The sequence below is a fragment of the Palaemon carinicauda genome, chromosome 30, assembly GCF_036898095.1.
Source record: "Palaemon carinicauda isolate YSFRI2023 chromosome 30, ASM3689809v2, whole genome shotgun sequence".
NCBI classification, from domain to species: domain Eukaryota; kingdom Metazoa; phylum Arthropoda; class Malacostraca; order Decapoda; family Palaemonidae; genus Palaemon; species Palaemon carinicauda.
In genome coordinates, this window is record NC_090754.1 from 68,409,959 (window position 1) to 68,430,437 (window position 20,479).

General features: G+C 38.8%; 1 pseudogene; it reads right to left on the reverse strand.

The window, feature by feature from the left end:
* Nucleotides 1-4,485: 4,485 nt before the first annotated feature.
* Nucleotides 4,486-20,479, reverse strand: part of LOC137623256 (uncharacterized) — a 259,055-nt pseudogene continuing 243,061 nt past the window's right edge.

A 20,479-nucleotide genomic window follows, 5' to 3' on the forward strand; every position in this document is an offset into this window, starting at 1 on the left:
TTATTAGACCACAAAGGGAATCAGTGTATACTAGGTTCAAGCAGTTACCAAACCACTGAATCGATTTACTTATGAATTACTCACAGCCTGATTCAGAAGCAAAGTTAAAATCCCTTAAGCCATGGTGATAAGTGAGAGTAATAGAATCTAACTACTGCCTATGGTGAGCACTGAAATCACAAAAAAAGCACAGAGGAATGCCTTTATATCATCATCATCTTTCTCAGCTATAAAGGTAAAAAGATAATCGAAGACAGAATCATCTAGGTCTGGATTCTGATAGAGGGAACGAAAATGAAAATTGGTATACCTGTTACAGACTTTTATACCATGAATGTCATGACATCCACATTCATAGCTCATAGCAGGACTTTGATAAGCAGGATACTCAAATCCTGATATACACTGCCATCCCTTTGCTCTAGAAATGACATTCCATTATGGAAACAGTTGGTTTCTTAAAACCTGGAATTAACAGCTCATGTAAGTGCCTCTTTTGAATAATCAAATTTTCACAACAAAATATCCTGTCTTGGGGGCAGCTGTAAGATCTCCTATATTGCCACTGGGTCCAGGAATATTGCAATAAAGACGACACTGGCGCAGTCTAGGATGCACTGGTCATATATGTTGTTAAATATCACCAGACAGAAAGGGAAATAAAAATAAAAAGGTCTCATCACATTTGAAAACAAACAACATTAATAATTAAAAATCAAGATTAATTATAATAAAAATGCAACTCATAGATTAAAAGACAAAGTATCACATAAAATTAGTCAACATGGTCGAACCAACACACTGTGCAAGGTTTTTTACCTTCAACTGAAGGGAGGGCAGTAATTATGGTTTTGAAAACAAATATCACTGAGGAAGATAAAGGAACAGATAGGGAAAAGGCAATATTTGGATAAACTATAAAGCATCCTTGGACCTTTTATCAAGTCTGCCCAACACCCAATTTAAAAGGAAGAGAAAATTGATCAAACAGTGTATTCGAGTGTACCCTCCAGCAAGAGTACTCTAACCCTATACAATGAAGACCATAGTACTGAAGCTATGGTACTATCCAAGACAAGAAAACACTGGTTTGATTTCACAGTGTCCTTCTCCAAGAAGAGCTGCTTATCATAACTAAAGTCTCTTTTACCCATTTCAAGTGCAAAACAGACATTGAAGAACTACAGTGGAAATCCACTTCAGTGAAGAATAATGGGGTTTTCTTTGTGTTGTCAGGTGTATAAAGAGAGAGGAGAATGTGTAAACCATATGTCAAACTATTTCATATACCTGTAAGTAAAGGGAAAATGAGCTGTAACCAGAGAGATGAACTATCTGGTCAGTCAAAAGGTCTAGTAACTCTCCAAGAGAAATATACCAACAGGTGGCTGGTGAATTGGCCAACATAATACCTTAAATATAAGAATTTTTGCTAAGGCACAACAATAAAATCTACCTTAAGAGTCAAATTTGGGTTAATGAAGTTGGACCTTATGACCCAGCGCTGTGGCAGGGGAGGTCACTCAGTTCCCTAGTGTGGTACAACTGAGAATAAAATCAACCATGAAGTAAAAGTTAAAATGTTGGATGACAGGAGGGAAGAAAGAAATCCAGGATGGATCCTGAGATGAAGTAGAAGCTAAAATGTGGGTGCAACTGGGGACAAGAGGCACGCTGCAAAGACCTTTCACTAGTTTCCTGGCTAGTACAGTGCTAACACATTCACCTAGCATTCTCATGGCAGCAGATCGATCACAGCCCGGGAACGGGAGTTTAAGCTGTTTACTGGGGAGGATACTGCTGTGGTTGGGCACCACAGGGGGCGGGGGGTTGGGTTTGCCTGGCTGACGTTCTGGTGAGTATCTATTTTGGTGATATTGGAACTGAAGCCAGATACCTTTAACTTTAATATTCAGTGGAATCTATATCATAAAATCACAATGACCCCAATAACTTATTAACATGCACAGTCGAGAAAAAAAGCCAAATATTAGGTAAAATAGAATATCAAGCGAACTGAACTCTTTATTAGTAACTTCTTTTTATTATCAGAGTGTAGTATGTCAAAACAGCTTAATGATACATCACTAATAACAGGAAAGACTGCTTACTGTTGTGCAAATCTAACAAGACAACATACAAACAAACAAACACTTTAAGATATTATTACAATCGAAGTGAAATAACCTAAATTTCAAAGCATACTATCCTTGCCTTTCACTTACACCTGTTAGAAATATCTCAAGGTGAGGATTATGAAGTATACTGTATGTCTCAAGAGTTTCGAATAATTAGTGATATGACTGGTATTCATATTTATTATCATTATCATAAGTATTGTTATGTGATTGCTATCGGTCATATATACATGCATATATCAGGTACGTAAATGAAGGGCGATTCTTAATGAATCTACTACGATATGATGCGGTGTATTTTATATTACGGTGCGAAAAAACTAAACCTGGGACCACACTTTGGCGATACATCTTGGCGATCAGAGAAGCCATGGAAAAATCCTGAAAATTTGAATATCGCGGGCACTTTCACGGAATATTTCTGCACATATGTACTTCAATGAGCTCTCTCTCTCTCTCTCTCTTTTATATACCAGCGATGAACGCATACACAGTGATGCACGTTGCCACATCTCACTTAGGGAGATATACCGCATATATAGTTTTGAGAGGCCATTAGTTTAGCAGTAACGGAGAAACAGAACATGGATAATGGGATGAGTTATCTCCTTGCACGCGTTGTATCGCAGGTGCCCGACCATCATCGCACACTAGGCGAAAAAAATGGAGCAGGTTTCATTCTGTCCCCCAATGTTGGGAGGGCGTGTGACAATTACTAATGTAATGTTATATAAAACAACAGCTTGATACTGCTTTACAATATACAAAGTAATAAATTTACAAGAATTTCATACTTAATTTTTTGTAATAAAATTCATATTTTTTGTAAGCAATCCGTATTATTTAATCTTTTGACTTTATTTGTATACCACCTCTAGCCTGGTCACTATCACTCTTAAAATTCTGAAGTTGTAGATCTAAAAGAACTAAGTTGGAGAAATTCAGATAATTGATTATCATGACTGACTATCTGAACTTTTAAAAGCAAATTCTAAAATCTCAAACGCGAATTGTATCTACTGTACACAGTGTGAAAATGAGCAATAATAATGTTTCCTTAAATCTATTGACTAGGTTTGTATTTGTACCAATGTAGAATTATTTTCTTTTATTAGATACAACTTGAGCATAGTGCTTTATTATAATTTTTCATTTGTATGATAAAAGTTTACATAATTTTCATACTTCATAGTATCCTACTTTTAGAAAAAAAAGATCATTAAACAATAACTAATGTCCTCCACCTTCATCTGAATATGATGTACTGTAAATACAGTACTTCTGGAGGGTAACTATTGCTTAATATTAACACCAGTAACTTTCATACAGCCTAATATTCTTATAACAACGATTAATGATGCACAAGTGAACGAAGATATGCTTACTTTCAGCTTGTAATAAAAACATCCAAAGGTTTATCCTCTCTGAGGTTCCTAACCCTTTTCAGTTAACAGCATCCTTAGTGTACAATATATGGATTTTTTTTTAAGGAATCCAATCTCAGAAGTCATCAACATTCCAAGCAAGATGAATAATTGTTTTCCACTCTGGACATTCATAAACAGTCTCAGAACTGGAATATTCCAAGTCAATTTTCTCACAACTATCATTAAACACTTGGATAGTCAACTCATGAAATGTCCATTGAACGTCACATTCTATCAGTATAGATACGTACTAAACGAAAAATTGCTATAAAACTATGAAATTTCTGGTATATTCCACAGACACTACAGAATCTTGAAATTATTGCTCTGTGTGGGTAATATTAGATTTAAGAACTTGCCATGAGATTATCCAGACGTTGTGATTTCTCTGCACGATCTGACAAAGCAAGGTAAATGAAGGTAAGTGCAATACATAAATCAGCAACTGTGATGAGAATAATACCTGCAATATTAATGAGCCTTGGTATGTTCGCTTCAGATTTCTTTTCCTTTTTGTTCGACAACTCTGGTTCTTGAGTAAGCCATGCTATTTTCTTGTAAATGTCTACAATGGGATCTTCATCAAGCGAAGCTTCTTTTAACTTACTTTTTTCCCCACTATTACACTTTTCAATGAAGCAATGAATGACAAAAACAAAGCTCACCCTAATGATGCAGTAAGAAAAGAATATATCCACTAATTTTGGCTCAGGAGATTCGGGCAGCGTGGAGGACACTTGTGAGAAGAGAGATGCCAGAACAAGAAGCAGAGAAAGTGTCACAGTAATCCTGTCTGTAAAGCTAGAGAGTTGAAAATGTGTCAGGGTAAACATAGCCAGCACACAGAGGACAATGCAAGGAATAAATATTGTTAAAAGCTGCGAACCAAAGTTTCTGTAGAGTAGAAGATGTATCACAATAATATACTCTCCAGTGGACATGACTGCATAACAGTAATGAGCTCTAGTGGTTGTGTACATTGAGAGTTTTCCACCTTTGTATTCTAAAGATACTGAATTATTAGTCTTCAACACTGGCACACATCCAGGACTTTTGACCATTACTATTTTCATAAAGCACTCCTGAGTATCAAATGGATATAAAGTGTAATTATAATTACACTCGAAGGTGAAAAGGTACTCGATTTCTCTGGTGATATCTACTGTAGACCCATTGTACTCCTGAACTGTCAGAAAGAAAAAGGATTATTAAAAAAACGAATGAACTATGGACTGCAGTCATAGCTTTATCCAGCACAGCTAAGCAATATGAAACCCTACATCTCCAAATTAAAAGAATAATGAAATAACAACAAGGAATTTCGTTCTTTACCTAAAGAGGTTACTTATTTTCCGTGGCAAATACTTCACAATTAAGCAACTAACGCACATATAATGCACTGCTGTATACCAGCATCATATCGAAATTGGAGAGGAAAACAAGTGCCATTAAAACTAATATAGTTACATGCTTAGCCTGTGTTTTATTTTAGTGAAAAATTCCCCGAAATACTTCCTTATGATACTCTACATAGTGATAAGTCATCTCTATATAAGATTAATCATAAGTATTATAGGACGTTGGAATACTCTCTCTCTCTCTCTCTCTCTCTCTCTCTCTCTCTCTCTCTCTCTCTCTCTCAATAATTACTGTATCATATCTTAATTACAATCTCTGACAAATTTTGGTCTTTCAAAAGCTGGCTTCGATATTCCTTTTGGTTTATTTCTACATCCGAGAATAGCCCTTCCCTTTCTTCAACTATTGCACCAAATGGTGGAATCATATCAAGCAATTCACGCTTATATCTTTGATTTCCATTACTTTTTCATAACTAGAGGGGTACTCAGTAGAGCGCACACCTTCGTGGCGGCAGCTTATTTCTCGACCTTTTGCTCGGCCTTGACCTTGACTTTTAACATGTATCAATTGGCGTGGATTTTCATACACTCAAATGTGAACCAATTTTGAAGTCGTGACAACGATGTCCAAACTTATGGCTTATTACGTGAATTGGGCATTTTGCTTGACCTTGACCTTCACATTTGACCTTGACCTTCCAAAATTTAATAATTTCCAGCTTTTTACATAACAGTTAATCCCTGCAAGTTTCATTACTCTACGATTAAAATTTAGCCCAGGAAGCTGTTCACAAACACACACACACACACGCAGACGGTTAAACATAACCTCCTTTCAATTTCGTTGGCGGAGGTAATCATCAGATAAATCTAAACATGAATACTACTCCATCAGAGTAACTTTTTTTTTTTTTTTTTTTTAGTAATCCCCATAACTACAGCATGAATAAAGATTCGATCCAAGATATGATTAAAAATAATAACCTACATCAAGTGTTCGAACCTCACAATACATTTGCAAGATTGTAGTTGCATTACCTTGTCCTTCATCAGATGTTTCTGATTAAACCCAACACTCCCCTCCTGTCTACTCTTGACTAATTAAGTTAACCCTACTTACATTGAAATACGACTTTCGTAAATGGCTGTTGTTTTTTAAACTGCTTTTGTATGGAATTTATCTACATTTATAAATAAGACTACAGATTTAAAAAAAATCGATTTATTTGATTTAAATCAATTTTTTTTTATTCAAATCCGATTTTTTGATTTAAATAAATTCTCTTGATTTAAATGATTTTTTTTTTTCAATAATACCTCTTTGCTGCTGCTGATTATTTGTTTTAGTCTTATGAGGATATTTTCTGGTATTGAACTTTATCTATGTTAAATGAAATATAGACTGCTCAAGATGAGTTTTTTCTTAAAAACCAAAATTCAAACAAATGATTTAATCGAAGCGGACAAGTTATAGTAACAAGTACATAAAAAATAGCGATATTGAAATCAAACAAAAATACAAATACACAGCAGTTTTATTTGAACATACAGTGCACAATACGAAAATAAAACTTGAAAACTAATAAAAGACTTCTCCATGTGCGTACTGTACGATCAACAAAATTTTTAATTCTTACTAAAGCTGTTAACCAAATCAAGATCTTTATAATTTGTATAATTGCAACAACAACTTCAATTCTTAGGAACACCAAGTTTATGTTATAGCTCTAAATTAGGATTTTGTTCATATGTTGCACTACGTATGAACAGTAACTATACTTAATTTTTTTTAATGACACGCATTTGCACTGACTCACAGCGGTGCCCTTTTAGCTCGGTAAAAGTTTACCGCTATCTGATTGGTTAGAATGATCTTGTCCAACCAATCAGCGAGCAGGAAACTTTTCCCAGCTAAAAGAGCACCCCTGCGAGTCGGTGCAAATCTGTCTCACTAAAAAGAATTGACTATAGTTATGGAAGTTTTCTTTTTCCCCAAGGTAATTTCTGACAGTATATTTCATTTTGATTTAAATCATGATGTTTTACTCTGATTCAAATTGATTTAAACCATTTGACTTATATCAAAACAACAGTGATATTCACTGACAACCTCCTTAGGAATCCTATATTCTTATCATCAGCTCAGTACCAATGATCTGGAGTGCCCCTTTCCTATTCTTTCTCAATGTAAAAATTTTACTTGAAAATCGGTGCATTACTTTATTCCTATTACTGCTGGATGCAATATCTAATTTTGGAGAACTTTTTAGTTACTATAATTAGAAAATGAAGGAGCAAAATTCTTACCTTCAAAACTCCGTAATATTTTCTCTTGTCCAGAACTCGCAGATTTCACACTGTACTTCAGAACAAAGTCTGTGTTCGAGTTTTTGCGCATAATTAGATTATCCTTATACTGGGCATTTTCAAAATGAAATTTGGGATACCAAAGTGAATTTGCTTCTGCAAGAGATATCAAATTACTCTCATTATGTAAATTTAGAAAAGTTACTCTACCATCCCTCCAAGTACTGGCAAGAGAAAGAATTACACTCAGCGTGTTTTTCTCCATGACGATCTCCTGGACTGAATCTATTTTCACCATTACATCAACAGCGGGGCTTTCACCTGGACACATGTCTTTCATGTATGATGAAGGTAATTTAATAAAAGAACAAGTAGCACCTTCATCTGATTCATCTCTGCAGTCAGCTATACCGTCACATCTCTTGTGAAGATTAATGCATTGACCGTCAGAGCAAGTATAATGTCCTGTAGTGCAACGAGTCAAGGTTATGTTTTGCTCATGTTTGGTATATGGGCATATCCAAGTTTTTCTTCCTAAAGGATTCTCCATCATGCTCAGCTTTGTATACACAATCAATTTGCCTTTAAATTCTCCTCGTAATGAAGGGTCTTTTTCATATTTACCAAACGAAATTACGTACCCATTTTTTGTCTGAAATATGAGTTTTCCCTTAAAGGGAAAAGAATATAATAGTTCAGCATAATCATGTTTCGCCTGAATGGGCTTGCCAAAATCAACCATACAGCCAATGACAGGAAGGACTGCGGACCTTAAATACAGCATTTTCTGAACGCTCTTTGGTCGTACTACATTTATAACAGTGCCATCGTTTTCATCCACAATTTCACCGGTCCAGAACATGAACGAGTCGGTCATCATATCATTAATAGATGTGATTTCGTGCTTAAGCTGAGAAATATCATCAGTCTGGGTAATAAGTCGACCTCCTAATATTTCGCAGAAGCTACGGGATTCCTCCTGGGTTGCAAATTGCTCAAACAATGCTAAAAACTCTTTTGGTGGTCCCTTGCACATCTCCCCCATATCGATCATTGCAATCTTTCCACCTTCTGGGTTCACACTAAAATTCAAACTTGAGTCTGTTACTCCTACTTCACAGTGTCCCAGATCTGCCATTTCTGAGTTGGTAAGCTGTCTAGTAAATACCTCCAAGTTAGCAACTAGTCCAGTGAATTCATATGGATCATTATAACCTATCTGCACTGACAGGAAATTTTCAACGGGAGTGTGTGTTGTGCATTGAGTCCCATTGACAAAATTAGCCTCGTGTTTTTCACCATTTACAAACAAGTAGGATGACTTACTCCCGATGACTGTACACATATGATACCAATGATAGGCATCGACATTCTTAGAAAGAATGTGGCAGGTGTCATTAACCACAACTTTTATCTTCCCTTCCAGTACTGTAAGTAGAAAGATTATGGAAAGCTAATTATAATAATTTACACTAAATAGTCAAACAATAAGTTCACAAATATATTTCTAAATACCACAAAAGACAGGAAATTCATTTTGCTATAATTTTTAACAGAAAGTACGCAAAAGACAAGTGACGTAGATTATGCCTCATAAAGACTTAAGAAATACCAAAAAACATGAAAAATAAAGTGATACACATCAGCTAGAGTCTATAAAAAATGTGTTTACTGATGCCAATACTGGTATTATTACATACAAATGAACAGATGTCCAAAATTTCAAGCTGTAGATTGCCTTTTACAAATATATCAATTAAACAATTGGTGCCATTACCATCATCATAATCTTTTGTAGTGTGTACATATTATTATAATTGTTATAATCATTATTATTACTTAATAGGCTATAACCCTACTAGGAAAAGCAGGATGCTATAAGCCCAGAGACTCCAACAAGGAAAATAGCCCAGTGAGGAAAAAAACAATGAAATATAAAATATTTCAAGAACGGCAACATCACCAAAATATTTCCTATATAAACACGCCACAAGGGTGAAAAACAATTTGAAAACTTCCAAAAAGATAAATTCTCATAAATATAAAACAATAGAAGATAAATGTAAAAGAGTAAGATCGGCGTCAATGACCTTAGATGTCAGGATGCCTGAAAACTTTAAATTAATCAATCAATAAAAGAGTAAGATTGGTGAAAAGCTGAGGAGAGATGAACAAGCAAGATTTAGAAAAGGTAGAAGTTGCACTGGCCAAACTTTCATTTTGAGACATGTACAGCAATGCCTAGAATATAGAAATCCCCTTTAGATGGCATTTGTGGACTATGAAAAAGCCTTTGATATTGCTCACTGGCCAATTTTGTGGAGATGTCTGCATTATGAAGGAATTCCTCGTAAATATGTAAATTTAATTAAGTCTGTTCATGAGCATAGCAAGTGTAAAGTTAAATGTTAATGGAGTCTTTTATCAAATGAATTTCCAGTGAACAGCAAATGACTCCAAGGGAATGTGTTGTCACCTATAATGTTTATCCTCATGGATTTTGTAATGCGTGGAACAATCAGAGATGGTGGAGAAGGATTGGACAGGAATGGCGATAGGAATTTAGCAGACCTAGAGTATGCTGATAATGCTGTCCTTGTTAGCACTGTTAACACCACAGGATTTGCATTGTTTGCTAACCAGAATGCATGAAATATCACACGAGGTTGGAGTGAAGATAAATAGAAGAAAGACAGAGATGATAGGAACGGAGTGTGCGTGTGCAATGCAAGATGAAATATCATTGGAAGGAGAAAGGCTTAATAAGGTAGAATCATTTAAGTATTTAGGAACTATGATCTCCAATACAGGGTCTTTAGCATTAGAGTTTTAAGAAAGATTGAAAAAAAGAAAATCAGTCAATGGCAAGGCTAAGTAAAATTTGGAAATTAAATCGCCTGAAATTACATATAAAAATCAGACTATACATCAGTTTAGTGAGATCGGTGTTACTCTATGGGCATGAGTCATGGTATGACAATGAAACTATCTCCAATAGATTTAGTACATTTGAGAACAAAGCCCTCAGAATGATATTGGGAGTTAAACGGCAGGATAGGATTAGAAATGAAACTATGAGAGATTACTCGAGTGCCATATGTGGACGAGATCATGATGAGGGGTAAATGGAGATGGTTTGGGCATGCTCTTTGCACTCCCCATGAGAGATTAGTCCACCAAACATTCAGCTGAGCTCCACAAAGGCACTAGAAGAGTTGGAAGACCCATGCCTACATGGCGAAGTAGGAGATGATGAATGGAGTAGTACTGAATTAAAAGCTCAAGATAGAGACGACTGGCGAAATGTAACCGAGGCCCTTTTCGTCAATAGGCATAGGAGATGATGATGATGACCAATGTAAAAGAACATAATATTCAATAACAAATAAACAGAGTGTCATTAAATAATTGAAGTAAAAGAAGCAAGTCACATGCCCCTTAGTATAATGTAAGGCAAACAATACAGACCTCTTTGAATCATTATTTCTTAGTTGGAATGTATAACACATTTTTCCAATTTCTATGATATCTAAGGCAGGAATAATTGAGTTTGGTTTTACTAATTATCTTGATTAAGGCTAATTTTATCTAAGAGAATGCATTACTAAAATGTCTTTTTTATCACAAGGTTGACAGTCTATACGGATGTTATGGATCAAATGTCCCCATTATTATTATTATTATTATTATTATTATTATTATTATTATTATTATTACTTGCTAAGCTACATCCCTAGTTGGAAAAGCAGGATGCTATAAGCCCAAGGGCTCCAACAGGGAAGTAGCCCAGTGAGGAAAGGAAACAAGGAAAAATTATTTATTCTATGAACAGTAACATCATCAAAATAAATATTTCCTATATAGACTATAAAAAAACTTTAAAAAAACAAGGGGGAGATAAATAAGAGATAGAATAGTGTGCCAGTGTGTGATCTCAAGCAAAAGAATTTATATTATAATATCTACATTATTAAAAAAATAACACGAAAAGGAGAAAGCTTTTTTCCTAGTAACAGATAGCAGTATCTTTCATTTGAACAGAAATTATATAGGTCTGGTCTACTAGTGCTGTTTTTTAACGAGACAACTATTTCTGGATTTTATTTGTTGTTTGAGAGATGACAGACATAATTCAACTGCTGTCCCATTCTACTCATGATACATTCATCTCCAGATAATTTGCAACAGGGAATTAGGAAAAGGAGAGCTGATCTGTCCATTAAAGCAAAGTGCCTTTAATGTATCTAGATATCTAAAGACGCTAATGAAAAAAAACAGGAGAGTGCATAGCTCTCTCAACATAATCCAACATGCATGTGGGTAAAGCTGTACATCAACAAAAACCGCAAAATATGATACCTACATTTAACAAAGTGCATGTTGGGAAGGCAGAGGTTGGTAAAAGAAAAAGGTTGCCTAAGATTCAGCTATCAATGCACCCAGCCTAATATACTATATGTCTCCATCAAAAGCATAGAAAAAATCCCGCCTATCTTACAAAACGGATTTTGAGCGAAGCGCAAAATCTATTTTTGGGTGAGATAGCCATGTCGTCCTTTAAGTAGCTTCCTAGGATATATTTGACTACAGTGATATTCCCAGAGAATTTGACTTAAGGTCTCCAGAATTCTAACTCCTAGCGGGAATATCCTTAAAGTTTCCTTTTAAGGTATCGCATAATATCAGGAGACATATTCTTGACACGCCACATAGCAATCTGCACCCTGTATAGCGTTTATGCTTCGAGGGGGAAAAGTGGCAAAATAAAAGAGGAGCCGTTATAAAGTTCCCTTCCTCTGTTACTGTTTGAGTACTCAGATGGCACCATAATCACTGCCATATTTATTCTTTGTAGCGTTGAGCCGGTACTTATAGATACAGTATTATAGGGAGGGATCCTGCCAAGGCCTTTCATAGAAAGGAGGGCGGGTCCATCAGGACGACATGGCTATCTCACCCAAAAACAGATTTTTCGCTTCACTCAAAATCCGTTTTTTGGGCTCAGGCCATGTCGTCCTGTTGGAAGTTTACCAGAGCATTAATGTATCCGTGGATTTCCCAGATGTGCCTCAAACCTCAAGACAATATTTCCTTGGTCATCTAGACCTCAGAGACCTATGACATAACCGTTATATGTCATTTCTTCTAATCGTAGACTATATTAGTGCTTCCTGCCCCCTACAGGGAAAAGTCAAACTAGACTTGGGAAAAAGTCTCGAAGTTTGCATATTTCATATGACCAACCTAGCAATCAAAAGGTCATACAGGTCTCACTGTATGCCTTTAGCCAAAGGTTGTATTTATAAAACGAACAAAGGTTCATTTCAGCCACCATAGCATCTGAGGTATATCAGCTCAGCTGTATACCGCAACAGACAAGTTTGTATCTGTATCGAAACAAGGTAAGCCTAGCTAGAAAGGTTTGTTTATATATAGGAACAAAATTACTACCTTTGTTCAATATAATTATGCAGAATAGTAAGGAAGAAAGTAATGCTCACACATAACTTTATTAAAATATGTTTAGGGCGAAATAAGATGCACAAAAAAAAATTAAACATTTATTGTCAAATAATAAATAAAAATTCAGCATACATTTCATAATAATATAAAAATTCCAGTGAAATAGAATTTACAAACATAGACAATATAGAATAAATCAGAAATACTAGTTTTGCTGGAAAACAAAATGTTTTGCCACTCAATTGAAAATTTAACAAACTTTCTAAGGTCTTTCTGAGAAGTCTGTCTATTTACACTTGTTTAAAAAACACACGGCACTTAGTGTTCAGTCTATGTTTCTTCACCTTTGTACACTGGAACAGTCCATAATGTCACCTTGATGACATTTCACTTACCATGTTGCACTATAATGTGCCAACATGTACACACTTTAGAATTATAGTCCCACATAATTCACTGTTCCTCGCAGCACTAAGCGACAGGTTTTAGTACACTACCTGCCGCCACCACGAATCTTTTTAATTCTTGCACTTGCTTCGCGTAGTGTTTGAAAAACACTCTGGATGAATTCCATCCAGTAAGCAAGCGAAGGCTCTCGAAATCCATGAGCTGGAAAAAGTTTAATGAAGAAGCAATTTCCTAGGATCATGACCTGCGGGTGTACTGTCAGGATCCGCTCTGCGAATGAAGTATGTGATCTTTGCCCTTAGTTTGAGCCCGATGTTTCTCCTTTAAAGAGCTGTCCTCCCCTGAAGTCTGAAGTTCTGCAAAGGTAGACCTTTAGACTCTCCACTGGACACAGCGAGACATCTTCCTTCAGAGGGCAGATTCTCCAGGGACCCCACCTCTTAGTGGTTAGCTCATTCTTGGCAAGAAACGTTGGGTCGGGAAGGAGATTTAGCTCTCCCGTTTCATCAAACTGGATATGGCCCTCTTCCCGAGAAAGGGCCACTATCTCACCAACTCTAGCCCCTGAGGCTAGAGCAAACAAGAATATAACTTTTTGAGTCAAATCTTTCAAAGAGCAATTATCGTTGTTCAAACTTGAAGCAAAATGAAGTACCTTATCCAAAGACCATGAAATGGGCCTTGGAGGTGCTGCAGGCCTGAGCCTAGCACAGGCCATAGGGATTTTGTTAAAAATCTCATTAGACAAGTCTACTTGGAAAGCATAAAGCAAGGGTCTAGTCAAGGCAGATTTACACGTAGTTATCGTGTTGGCTGCTAAACCTTGTTCAGGAAGGTGAATAAAGAAAGATAAGCAGAAATCTGTCGATATTTCCTTTGGATTTCTTGCCTTGACAAAGGCCACCCACTTCTTCCAAGATGAATCGTATTTCCTTCTGGTAGATTTTGACTTATATTCCTCTAAGAAGTCTATACTCTCTTTTGAGATCCCAAACCTTTTCTTTACTGCTAGGGAGAGAAAATCATGAGATGAAGGTCTTGGGTTTTCTGTAACGAAGCGAAAACAGTCGACTTCTGTAGAAGTTGAGACAGAACTGGGTCCGGCAGGGGAATCAGCCTCGGCTGTAATTCCAATATTAAAGGGAACCAGTTACTCTGGGGCCACTTGGGAGCCACTAGGGCTGCTGTTCCTTAAAAAGATCTCAGCTTGTTGAGGACCTTCATCAGCAGGTTGGATGGATGGAACAAATAAATCCTGGTCCATCTGTTCCAGTTGAGGGACATGGCGTCCACTGCTTCTGCTAGAGGGTCCTCGTACGGGGCCACGTATCAAGGAAGTTTCTTGTTGTCGCTCGTCGCGAAGAGGTCGATCTGCAGTTCTGGGACTTGATGTAAGATGAAGGAGAATGATCTTGCGTCTAGGGACCATTCTGACAATATCGGAGTTAGCCTGGATAGAGCGTCCGCTGTCAAATTGCAGAACTCTTGAAGGTGAACTGCTGATAAGTGCCATCTCTTCTTTTCCGCTAAACAGAAGATGGCCAACATCACTTGGTTGAGTCGAGGTGATCTCAAGCCTTGACGATTCAAACATCTCATTACCACCTCGCTGTCCAGAATCAGTCTTATGTGGACTGAAGGGCGAGGGGATAATTTCTTCAGTGAGGAAGACTGCCATGGCCTCCAAAATGTTAATATGGAAGGTCTCGAATAGAGAAGACCAAGTTCCTTGAACTTTCTGCTGATGAGAGTGACCTCCCCATCCTTGCAATGATGCATCCGTGTGGATGATGACTGAGGGTGGAGGTGGTTGCAGAGGTGTTGACCTCTTGAAGTTCTTGGCCTTCGACCATGACTTGAGAAGTGATCGTAGTCGGATCGGTATTGGTCTTCTTAGATCTCTTCGAGCGTTTGATGCGTATCTTCTCCAGACTCCTGATGCATCTTTTTGCTGTGCTCCTAGCACTGGGTCTGTCACTGATGCAAACTGAAGGGAGCCCAGCACTCTCTCCTGTTGGCGTCTTGAAATCCTGTTGGATTTTAGAAGTCATTAGTTAGGGTTGCCAAGTGTGTTTTGGCCATGACCATGAACATATCCGGGGACCTCTGTTCACTGGCCATTGCCCCCAGGGTTACCTGGAAGGACAGAGAGGCAGCAAGCCTTTCCTTTGTATCCAGCTCCCTACGCAGGAGAAATTCAGACAACTTGGGGAGGTTTTCGCTAAACTGACGTCCAGCGATACCGGCCTCCAACTTCCCGACTGAGAAGGTAAGCTGAATATCCTTCCAGTCTTTGTGATCCATTGGCAGGGCTAGGGAAAGAGGCCTACACTCCTCCAGCATAGGGCAAGGTTTCCCAGCTTCCACTGCTTTAATCACTGCCTTAAACCCTTTTTCCGCAAAGAGGAAGGCCATTGTTGTTGGAGCAAGAAAGGAAGGATGTTTCTTGCTCAGGGCCGGCACCTTAGAGTTGGTGAAGCCCCTGTCCTTCAGATTGCTGGCTAGCAAAGCCTGAGCCTTCATATGGTCAAGCACTATGACCTCCTTAAGCTCTGTCTCCTCCTTGGATACAGGTTCCACCCTTAGACGAACGAAGTAGTCAGGATAGGACTCAAAGCTGGGCCAGAACTCAATGTCCTCGATAAGGACAGCTCCCAGCTTTTCTGAGATGAAGATCTTGCCGTTCGTTATTGGCATGTACTCGGCATGCCTCCATGGGTTTACCTCGGAGCACGAGGGAAGATCCTTCACGTTAAGTCTCCTATGAGACCCACAGGCCACTGCAAGCTGATGAATCTCCTTTCTTAGCGCAGCTTCCCTTTCTTCGCTCTTCTTCTGAAACATCTCCATCATAGCTTTGATGGCAGACAGTGTCTCGTCCGACTTTTCAGGTTGAGGAGCGGAGGACGTAGAGGGCACCGGTTCTGGGGCAGGAGCCAACGAAACAAGAGACTGTATCGACTTCATCCTCTTCCGTCTCTGGAGCCAACGTTGACTCCTCTTCTCGACCTTCAGCCAGAAGGTCCTTTTCGGTGTCCTCTGACACCTCTGACATCCTCTCATCATCTAGATGGATGTCCTTCATTGCATCCGAGACATCCGTATCCACGGCTATCTGGATGCAAGGGATCTCAGGGTGAGGCTGAGGAATAACAGCATCCGCAGATGCTTTGGGGAATAGACAGGCGCTCATACGCTCATTGGGGAGGTAAGGCCCCGTGGCATTTTTCTGGAAGCCACGAACCCATCTGCGTAGCTTGTTCCGAGCTGCATCTCTTGACTTCGTTGTCTTGGGGTTTTCAAAAGCCTCATACACCAAGTCTTTGCACACAGTACATACCTGGGGTTCCCAGTATTTGAGAGGTCCCTTGCTGATGGATCAGCGAGAGTGTGTCCTACACTTCAGGTGGCCGCAGAAGTCCTTGCTATGCACGTTGCAGAAGAAGCTGCTGCACTTCACATGGTCCTCCTGTAAAGAGAGGAAAATAAAATTAGTATAAAGTAGTTCATCTCACTAGATAAACTAATAAATATTATAATATTTTCCATTTTATTTTATTGCATATAGCTTATGATAGATAAGCTAGAAATGAATTAGGAAAGATACATACGTGTGATTCACGCCCAGCCAATTGCTGTGACCTCCCTCAATATTAACCCTAGGGTTATCCTCCACAGGAGGCCCGGTGGAAGAGTCTAGCCTATAAGGATAGCAGAGTGTAACAACAACAACTTCCAAAAGGATTTGAGGGTCATTAACAACTGATCATCTATCAGTCTATAGAAAGGGAATTCCTTTCCCAATCTTATAAGGTCTCAACAATAGACTGCGCCTGGACACACAGAGTATGTTAGAAAATTTAACTACTGTATACTTTTATACCATAGTTTTCTGTCTGCAGTATGCTCTATACTACCAATGTACTGGCTACTGTATATACATATACCGTAGTTGCTGCCGGCATATAGCTGGCAAAGCTAGTACCTAAGGCACAATTCAACTGACACAATATTGAACAATTTTTGTAGCTGGCGGCCCAACGGATTTCCGGCGGCTTACTGAACGCCGGCGGGTCACCGGCTGTCGGCACACTAGCACAGACAGCATTCAATGTGACAGGGTAGTGGCCGGTAGATCGAACTCGGCCGGCTCTTGCCGGCTAAGTCAGTTGTGTCAGTGAATCATTGGCTGTCGGCCCACAAGTCTAGCCAGAATCTTGCCGGCTAGGTTAGTGTCCGGCAGCCGCCAATTAGGTTAGCACCTGGCGGAACTAGCCAAGAGAGAGAGAGAAAGCAAAGCGTGAAGGGTAATATAAGAGCACTGTCTCACTTCCTTCCTCCACAATGAGGGTTCTAATGGAAGGGGAGAATATAAGATAATCAAGCTTCCACCCATCCACCTCCGTTGCCGGTCCCTGCCGGTCATAGGATGTGAATGGCAGCCCAAGGGAGGACTGAAAAACACTCCAAAGTAAATGGATCTTCTGCCAGCAGCTGGACCTGCCAACACAGCTCTCCCGGAGCTCTGTGTCCGATAGGAAAGCTGAATGACTAGGCCATACCAGCAGAAGCCCAATCCTGCCTTACAACCTGCCGGCAAGCGGCGAGATTGCAGGAAGACGGCCAAAGGGATATGATGGCTAGGCCATCACTGAAGGACAGAGGGAGGGGAAAGGGTCCTGCATAAGGTGTGAGAGGAGCCGGCAGCATGCCGGTCCTACCACACCTTGGGGAAGCTCTGTTTCAGTATCGGCGCCATCCTAGGCGGACGGAGAATTCATTCCCCAGCCTAGGGTCTGCCAATACAGTGAGGGGGCCGGCAATCATATAGCCGCCACCCATAATTATAGAGAAAAAGTGTTCCAATGCCGGCGCCATCCTAGGCAGAAGAATAATCTCTATTCTTCAGCCTAGGGTCTGCGAGCAAAGGACTAGTCGACTAAACCACAGGGAGAAGGGGGAATCACATGACCCCTAGAAGTGCAGTCTAGGGAGGCAAAGCCTCCTATGCCATCCATCAAGACCCGACAGGGGAATACATTCACCCTGTCGACCAGTTGCCGGCACACGACAAGTACTCTGAGGTTCTGACCCAAACCCAAAGCTCACCATCAGTAGCCAGGTGAAGGGACAGAAAAACCCTAGCCTAGTCTTGCCTGAATGGCAATTCGAGGCAAGATCAACTAGGATTGTAGCCTTAGGCTACACTCAGAGGGAAGGAGGGATTACCCTATATATGAGGGTAACCGGGGAGATTGTATGAAAGTATACCAAAGCCCCTAGGCTACTAACCTAGTGACAGTGAGATCAACTACCTAACTCATCGAAGCTCTCTCGTACACTATCTTAGAAGAGGAAATTTTATATGCAATCCATATATCTTACATGTATAAATTGCCTATTATCTTCATTTAAATTTATTAGCACTAGGAACACTTATTATATCATGCAAGAGAGTAAACTATAACGCCTAGGCTAGGAAGCCTAGCATAAACAAGAACGGCTACCTAATTCGCCGAAACTAATGAGAATACTATCAGCATATAATTAATTCCTAGCAATGAAGACTAAATAGCTAATTATTTTTATTTAAGCTATTATACCGGGAAAGTCGTTCTGGCTACCTAAATAACTCATGCATTACGAACGACAGCGCCGAAGACGCCTCCAGTCTAGGCAATAGCTCTGCTAAAAAAATAGTTTAATTCGATTAAACTTTTTACTTTACGGCCAAAGCTAAATTTTACAGCATAAGAATCAAATACTCAACTTTCCAGAGGCAGAAGAGGCTGGAGATTGCATAATAAATCCTGATAACGAGAGAGCACTGGGAAAACCATCGAGCGAGACCGCTACAGAAAAAGGAATAAAGATGGCGGCGATTATGGCGCCATCTGAGTACTCAAACAGTAACGGAGGAAGGAAACTTTATAACGGCTCCTCTTTTATTTTGCCACTTTTCCCCCTCGAAGCATAAACGCTATGCGAGGTGCAGATTGCTATGTGGCGTGTCAAGAATACGTCCCCTGATATTATGCGATATCCTAAAAGGAAACTTTAAGGATATTCCCGCCAGGAGTTAGAATTCTGGAGACCTTGAGTCAAATTCTCCGGGAATACCACTGTAGTCAAATATACCCTAGGAAGCTACTTAAAGGAACCTTCCATCAGGACGACATGGCCTGAGCCCAAAAATCACACATCTAGGAACCCAAAAAATGTATCATTAAACCTTGTTAGGAACAGCTTGAAAATGGGAGATCCAAATTACATCAGAAACTTGTATAATGTATAACAAGTAAGGTACCTTTTAAAGTTAATGATGTTGAGAGTAGAAAACAAATAATCCAAAGAATTAATTCCTTATTTCATAGAGCCTACAATATAATTTGTTTTCATCTAAATGCCTAAATATGTTAACTACTCACCCCGAAGTCTTGAAGAGTGTAGTCAATCAAGATATCTACTAGCATGTCTATGTCTCTTTAGTATTCAAAGAACATTGTTCTGAAGAGTCAAGATGAAGTTGTAAATGGATACTTTTCATGGCAGCCAAGGCTTATAGAATTCTTTACTATTGCCTCCTCTATTGGCGGATGCCCATTTACCTATCTGGATATATAAAACAGAATACATCATAGGAGTAGGGCTTCCCCATTTCTAAAAGTACTGAAGATTTAGAAAATCTTTGAGCCAGAAAATATACCACAACAAAACTGTTTATTCTAGATATTGCTCCTTCACTAAAGTAGACTCAACTGTATAAGATTTCTACCAGCTGTGATGTACTTCACTAAATCAACAGTGAAGGTTAAGTATAATCATTCAAGTGTGCAGATATAGTAAAAAGTATTTATCATGCCATAAGTATTTGATTGGAAAAAAAAAATGTGTAGGGACTGATGAAGGGAAAACCTAATACTCTCTCCTAGTGCAGCTCAGAAGGCAATTATAAATTGCCATAAGGAAGGATGGGATTAACTATAAAGGAAAGATAATACATACATTTTGTAGGAAATGATAAAATACAGAATAAACCGGAGCAGTTAAAGCATTCTAAAGCTAAGAAGCGATGTGAAAGATTATTGATTTCCCATTTGTGGAAAAATGTTGCCTTATGAGTGACGGCGTTACCAGGCCGCCTAAGAGGAGAAGAAATTCTTTCCTTAAGCATAATTGACCAGGAGTCAAAATAGTACCACTAAAAGAGAGAGAAAAGCCACCATGAAGTGGCGAGGATAAGTATTGAGAGAAGAGCTAAGTATGGTCACTAACCATACACAGGGCCTTTGAACTAATTTTACTATTATTTCATTATCATTATCACTATCATCAATGCAGAAAAATAAACATTCGTACGGAGGAAGCCTATAAG